Here is a 7,322-nt window from a genome sequence, read left to right as displayed (position 1 = left end):
CTGGAGCTGTTTCTTTGGTTTTGTTTCCCAAAGAATCTTTAACAGAGCGATAAAAAACTTAACTTAGTTGCCGTTCAAAAAGACTTCTTTTTTTCCCAAAGACACTTTCTTTCATTTTGTGCTCGTTTCACCTTTGGTTCCTTTCTCTTTTTTCAGTTTGTGCCCAGAAACAATATGCTTTTCTTTTCCAAACCCCTGTTTCTTTCTTTTTTTCAACTTTGTTTCCGTGTAAAGGCGGGGATCTTATCGTTCTTTGAAAACAAATCTGGTGTTTCAAAAAGCCAGGTTTTCTTTGGACCCCACTCGTGGAACGGTTTTGTAGAAGTTGAGGGAAAATTAAAGGTTGCCAGAGATAATTCAAGTAACTTTTTTTTCAAGGTTGGGTAATCAGGGCGACTCCCCAGGGTTGCCTCTGCGTTGGTGGGGTTCCCAACTTTCATTTCTCCAAACCAGCAGTTTTTACTGTCATTTCATGGAACCTCTCTCAGAAATGATAGTATTCCTGTTCTTATTTTCTTTTTCTATTCTTCTTCTTTGTTTATTTAGGCATTTCCATTCTTCTTTCCTAATTGTCGGATTATTTTGTTTCTTTGCAACTCTGCTCGTACAGATCTTGGTCTTGAAGATTCATTTTCCAAACGATACGAAACCCTTAAAAAAAAAACCCTGTTTGCAAAACACAAATGTTAGGACTTTTCCCCAAATGGAAAGAAGGAAAAAAAAACTATATCAATTTTCCAAAAATTTTGCTGTCTATTGTCTATTTAAACCCAAAATTCATTGTTAAGCCTTAAAAAAAAAATTATTTTCTTGTGTTTATTTTTGTGAGCCTACTCTGTAACATGGAACACGGCAAAGATATTTCTTTGACGGCAGTTTCCTGCGGGATCTCGGCGTCGGAGTGGAAAACAATAAAAAAAAAAACCTTGAATTGTTAATTATTTTGTTATCAGAACCAACAAAAAGGTGGATAATCATACAGTGGACTAGGATATTGTGATATATCTCCAAAAGTCAATGATAACAAAACCATGAATTTTACAGAATACAAAAGCGATAGCTGTTAAGTTCCCTTTTTTCAAAACAGCTGGTTCAACCTGCACCATTCAACAACCAACAGGACCAAACAATTATAAATGAACTTCCTCGCGCTCTCTTAATGTTTGATATTGGTCTGTTGGTACTGTTTTAAATGCTGTAGCCATCATAGTGAACTAGATTTAAGTCAACCTTGACCTCGGCTGACATGAAGGAATGCACTGACACTCGATACCAGGTTTTGTCCTCAGCTTGTGGACAGCGATGGTGGTGCTGTAATGTTCCACCTGTAAGACTGGCCCCCATGGTGATTCACCATTCCCATAAAGTGTTGTACGTTTGATTCTACGATGGCAGAGAACACAGTCGGGGTACATGGAAATATTTGACAACCATTTAAAAGGAGACACCACTGCAAAACATAAACACCGTATAAAAAATTGGTTACCTTTCTCTGTGTAATTCAAGAGCGTAAATCCACGCCGAGCAGTGTGATTTGTAATGGTGGACATCCTCCCGGTACGTCAAAGTCAAATCTCTTCAGAAAAGGTCAAAACCGTCGGGAGGATATTCTCCATCGTCACCATTCGCTAAATCAACGACAAGAACACATTTATCAAACGACTAAATCCTTTTAACTTGCTCAGTATGGTTAAAAGACTATATGCCAGCTGTTTTATTTGGACCCAGTAGTAAAACGATTTGAACTCTGCCTACAGTTTTTCAGAAAATCTCACCTTTGTTGGCCTCTGTTTTGTTGTACATTCGCTGGGCACGTGAACCTTTGTTGTGTCCATAAATGGTTTTTGTTCATGGAAAGCATCCTTTCAAAGCTTCTTTCCTGGTAGAAACACAAATGGCTAATCACACTTGTAATATTAGAGCCAGCCTGGCCACATAAATTCACTAAACTAGGAGCTCTCTGGAGCTTTGTCTGCGCCGTCACCACACTGTAGGGTTGTATCACTTTGTTGTTCTTTGCAGGAGACAGACTGAAGAGACCAGATATGGATTTGCTCTTATTGATGATGTGGCTTTCAGAGCCATTTTGTTGTGTCACATCAGGACGTCCTTGTATTCCTTAAAAAGAAATATCACTCCTATGACCTCAGCCACTTCACGATTTTTTCTTCCCTTGTAAAACATAATGTTTGTAAGGATGTTTATAAAAACGTCACTTGCACCAGAGTCTTTGTTGGCTGATCTTATTTCAAAATCAGACTCCAGGCATTCAGCAGGCATCCACGCTTGCTCAAAACTGCAAAAAGAATACATCGGGTAAAACCATATCTGATATATCTTAATTCCATCAACAAGCATTTTTAACTTCCACTGATATGTGAACTTTCTGGCTCAATTTACCATTTTTAAATCTGCAAAATCCTTGTGCATCGTTTTTCTGTTCCAGCATGTTCTTTTCTTCGTCGCCAAGCAAAGACTCTACTTCAGCCTCTGTCTTTAATTCTTGAACTTAAACCTTTTAGGGGGAGAGGATTAGTTTTTCAGTGAAATAGTTACTGTTTACTGCCTTTGCTGCTGCCTGATGATGCTCGACTGATTGGCAGTTTTGTAAGTTAGCTCACTAACACCCAATTAAATCATTTTATAATTCAATATTTCCTGTTAAATATATATACATAACACAGATGTTTTTTTCACATATAAAGTTACTCTGCCTGGTACTTATATTTCACGTACCAGAATGAAAACGCAGCTGTTTCAAACCGTGGTCTGGACCTCTGGCATGTCATGTAAAAGAACTTGCAGGACACTTGCGGTTGAGTGCGTTAACCAATGTGCTTCCGGCTGGGTTAATACAGACCGATGATGAACTCTCCTTGGGTGTGAATCCACTGAAAGGGAAAGAAGAAACGAAGCACTCGAGTTGTATATTTACACGCCATGCTTGCATTAGTTTTATGTATTAAAGATTATTTTAGTTTTGGTAGCAAACAGGGGTCAGTAAAAATGAATATTCTGATTTATAGGGGGATGGGTTTACAGGGTGGGGTGAAATAGGAACAACGCTTTCAGTGACAATCTGATGGTTTGGTTGGAGCCGTCTCTGATTGAAAGCATGTCTTTCCTCTTTTGCTCAAGTTGTGGTATAACTACAGTTTTAGTTTTGCATGGCTAAACATTTCTGCTTACCTAAAAGCAGCCTCTCTCAAGTTCAATTGAAAGTAAGTAAGTTCGTTAAAGAAAGCACTCATACGATCAGCTGCTTACAACGGGAGTATGTCTCTGTTCTGCGTTTTTGTTCTCAACAGCAGGTATTGTTGGACAGACGAAGTCGTTATATAGTTCAGCATCTGATCTGTCAGCCGATCCAGTATCAGTACAGAGATAAAATACTATAGGCCACATGTTTCTGATTACTCTGTTTTGTTTTCTTGCTTCTGCTGTCTTTGGCTCTCTTCACTCCAGATGTTGGGTCACTTGGACGTGTTTCAAGCTTGTTCTCCAACATCTTACAGGACGCATTCAGTGCTACTTTCAGATTTCCCCTCAAACTCTTGTCAGACTCTCAATTTGTCGCTTTCCACTTTGGTCCGTCCTCTTCAGTTTTTCGCAGCCCAATGATCTCTGGCACCCTGCTTTCTTCTTTCACCTGTCTGTTCAGATCTTCTGAAACTGGTTTTCAAGCAGGTTTTCTGACATCTTTGGATTTTTGAAGAAGAAATAAAGTAAAATTATTCTGTAAAAATCTTGCCATCGTGTCAATATCAGTAGAAAAAAATATTTAGCCACATGTTCTTCATTTACCTGTTTGTTTTCTGCTTCTCTGTCTTTTTTTGTTTCTTCATCCAAGTTGTGTTCACTGGAGTAGTCAACTCCTGTTCTCCAACATTTACAGGAGCATCATCTCTTTTAGTTTCCTTCAACTCTTTCAGACTTGTATTTTGTGTTTTTCTTTCTGTGCTGCTGGAATTGTTACAGTCTCATTTATAAACAGGGTTCCTTTACTTCTTCATCTCCACTTTTATCAATTTTTAGGTTTGTCACAGTCTATTGTTCGGTGTCTCTACATTTAATGTTTTCTCTACTAGATGTGTTTTCTTTACACTTTGCGTCAGCCCCGGGGCGCGTGAGCCTTGAAGCACTGAGCTGCCTTTCTCCTGATCTTTTCTCATCTCTCCCTCATCTTCTTCAATGATACTTTCTTCTTCCTTCCTAGTGTGTTGTAGTTCACCCAGTTTGTCCATGTTACTGATTTTATGTTGTTCCGCTGCATCGTCTGTCAGACCTTCTGAAGTGGTCACACAGGGCTTCTTAGTAGCTTTGGGTTGAAATGTGATTTATTCAGTAATACATTCAGCTAAAATCTGTTTCAGAAAGGTTGGCATTACTTTGGATAAACATCTTACAGATGTATGTTGTGATGGATGTATAAGGTCAAAATACTCTTATTGAGCAAAAAGCTAATTTATAGAGTTGGTAATCTTTTGCTTTTATTTATGTTAATTTGGTTTTATAAACATCTGCAACACCTTGTTCAGCCACATCTGCGTCTCTGTTACCTGTTTGTTCATCCTCTTCTGCCTTTGTGTTCTCATCTCGGCATCTTTTCCTGGGGTTAGAATCTTCTTCATCTCCCATCTTTCTTCCAACTTGTTGTTTATGTTTTCATGTGTGATGCTAAAACGAATACAGTGTCTTCATTAGCCTACACGTATTTTCCTTTACATCATTTCACACAATGTTGTCAATGATTGTCTCTCAATGTGATTTATTTTATCCTCAATACGGACAGATCCCTTCTGTTCACTGTCCATTAAAAAAACAAAAAAAGCATCTTGTAACAATGATAGACACTATCTCTTGAGCTTGTTTTCCAGGTAGCAACACACCTGACATTCATAGGAAAAAGACATCCCCCATAATGCTGCACAGCGAGACTCTGAGCTAGAGGCGGAACTTCAAAGGAAGACAATTGAATACAACGTCATTATAAGATGAGATTTGTTTTGTAAAGATTTATTTTGTGGATTACTTTATTGTTTTTATTGAATTTTCACAAGTTAATTAATGGCAACTACATATATAAACATATTTGTATTCTGTTCTACAATGTAGATAAGGAACTAGATAAGGTGCAAGTTACCTGTAATGTCACTGATTGGCGGAGTGATATGATGTAAGGTAGTGTTCAGTTGTCCGACTATTGAAGCAGACATTAAAGTGGATCAAGTATCACAGATAAAGTTTCCCTCTTGCTGTACCACGACTCAAAGTAGTTTGTAATACAGTAATCAAGTTTTGTATTAACGGCTGCGAGTAACCAGCGTTACATTTATTCAGAAGAGTAACTAAACGCTCACAGTACAAACTTTAAAAGTTACAACATAGTCAATATCATACAATAAACAGTTTAGAACTGAAAGTAACCTCATGCGTCTGTACCACAGCAACATCAATCAACATATTCACATGGAAATACAAGATTATAAAATATGACTCCTTTTACTCCGAGCCTATCTAAGGTTGTTTTGCAGTGAAAGCCAACGTTAGAGATATATAGTGCTTACCTGGACTGCACCATCGGGTAATGAAAGCAATATTGTGGCGCAGGCTGTATAACACTGTCTTACTTTCGTTTGTTTCACTGTCCGCTGTCAGCCTTCTCCTCTAGCCTGAAACTACAGAAAATACAGCTTAGACAATAAAGTAGGCTCCGCCAATAAGTTTGATTGGTCCTCTGATTTGATCATCTTAAAAACTATTTTTAAATTGATCTTCCCAAAAATCTATTATAAGGGTTTCTTTTTTCCATTGTATTCTTTTCTGTTTTAATTTTAGTCCTCTATCAGTAAGTGTATCACTGTGTACTGAAAAGCTAAATGTCTTTATTTCTAAATACATATCTAAATATCTCAAAAGAGGGACTTTCTGTATTTCCTTATTAGTTACTGCAGTTTAAACTTTCTTTCTCTTGTCTACAGAAAATCACATGACTTCATTGACCTTTGTGTAACATTTAGGAGGATCTATTGGCAGAAATGTTATATAATATTCATGGGTGTGTTTTCTTTAGTGGATAATCACCTAAAAACACAGGAATAACAAAAGCTGCAGTTCCTCTTCCGGCCTCTTGGGGCTGGCGGCAGTAGTGAGTGATCTCAATAAGATGCTCAACTTTACAGCAGAAATAAACATGTTTACAGCCTGGTACAAAAACAGTTTCGGTATCTAATAGCTAAATACTCTGTTTATGACATCTGTAAGTTGTTATATAACTCACCTGAGTAAATTTTCTTCACAAAGTAATAATATGAACTTTTTAAATCTTAAATCTGACATTTACCCCCTATATTATAATGAACATTGAAAACAATAAAAAAAAACTGAAACTGACTGAAAATAAACTGAATGGAAAACAACATAAAAAGAAAAAGTAACGAATAATAAAAAACTATAATGACTTTGTTTGGGGGTTTAAATAAATTATTATGTGATTTTTTTTTTTTTTACCACAATTCTACATGATTATTTTATTGGTGTCAAGTCACAACAGCCAGTGATTGTTGGCTGTCTGTAGCAGGTGCAGGTGGTCTGTAATAGATTTTTAGCAAATTAAGTGATGAGGGTTACATATCCAGAAATCCTTTACAGAAAAACTTCATAATCAATACTCTGATTGTCTCTTAGGCAAAAAGTGAAACTACAGACCAACCTGAGGCTGTTTTGTGTCTCTGTGGGAATCCCGGGGAAAAACTTTGTTTATACCTGATTTAACTGGGAGGAAAACACCGACACAAAACCACGTGATCCTGTCTCTCTCTCAGCTGTAATTTCACTTTCACTTTAATTGGAAAGCATTGTAGTTTATTTATTCATTGCATTTCTGTTTTCCAGTGCTTGAAATATCTTATTATCTTTGTCTACTTGTTTTACTTGTGAGTGGAAATTATTTCCATATCACTTTTGCATATCAATGTAATTCCCTCATTTGTTTCGTTTTATGTATCTGTTGCTCTCAATGTGTCTGTGTGGGTGTGAATGAATCTGACTCTATCAAGTGGTTCAAATATTTGATTGTTCTTTATTTAATTTTACTTATGAGGGAGAATTGGCCGAGCTCTGCTTTGCAGCTGTGGTTTGGACTGTTTCTTTCTCAGTATGTTTCTCAGGATGTACTCTCTACTCTTGTTTAATTAATATTCACCAAACTGCACTTCCATATAAAAGGATTGGTTCAGTATTGCTTTGGAAAATTTTAAGCCAAATCTTTATTGGGGGTTTAATTTGAATAGGACTTTACTTACACTGTAATAAGCTGTGAG

General features: G+C 37.0%; 1 long non-coding RNA gene and 1 pseudogene across 2 annotated transcripts; both read right to left on the bottom strand.

The window, feature by feature from the left end:
- Window positions 1-7,322, bottom strand: part of LOC118338462 — a 22,582-nt pseudogene that overhangs the window by 10,795 nt on the left and 4,465 nt on the right.
- On the bottom strand, window positions 4,183-5,645 carry LOC118338341. 2 transcript variants are annotated; one of them, XR_004797239.1, is made up of 3 exons: window positions 5,568-5,645; window positions 4,560-4,677; window positions 4,183-4,318 (listed from the first exon to the last, which is right to left on the bottom strand). It is a non-coding gene; the product is annotated as an uncharacterized LOC118338341 (long non-coding RNA). The 2 variants fall into 2 exon arrangements; XR_004797238.1 differs by lacking the exon at window positions 5,568-5,645 and adding an exon at window positions 5,144-5,174.

Source organism: Morone saxatilis, unplaced genomic scaffold, assembly GCF_004916995.1.
Source record: "Morone saxatilis isolate NCDOM2014 unplaced genomic scaffold, NCSU_SB_2.0 Contig4, whole genome shotgun sequence".
In the NCBI taxonomy this organism is placed as follows: Eukaryota; Metazoa; Chordata; class Actinopteri; family Moronidae; genus Morone; species Morone saxatilis.
This window is presented reverse-complemented; position numbering and strand designations above follow the sequence as displayed.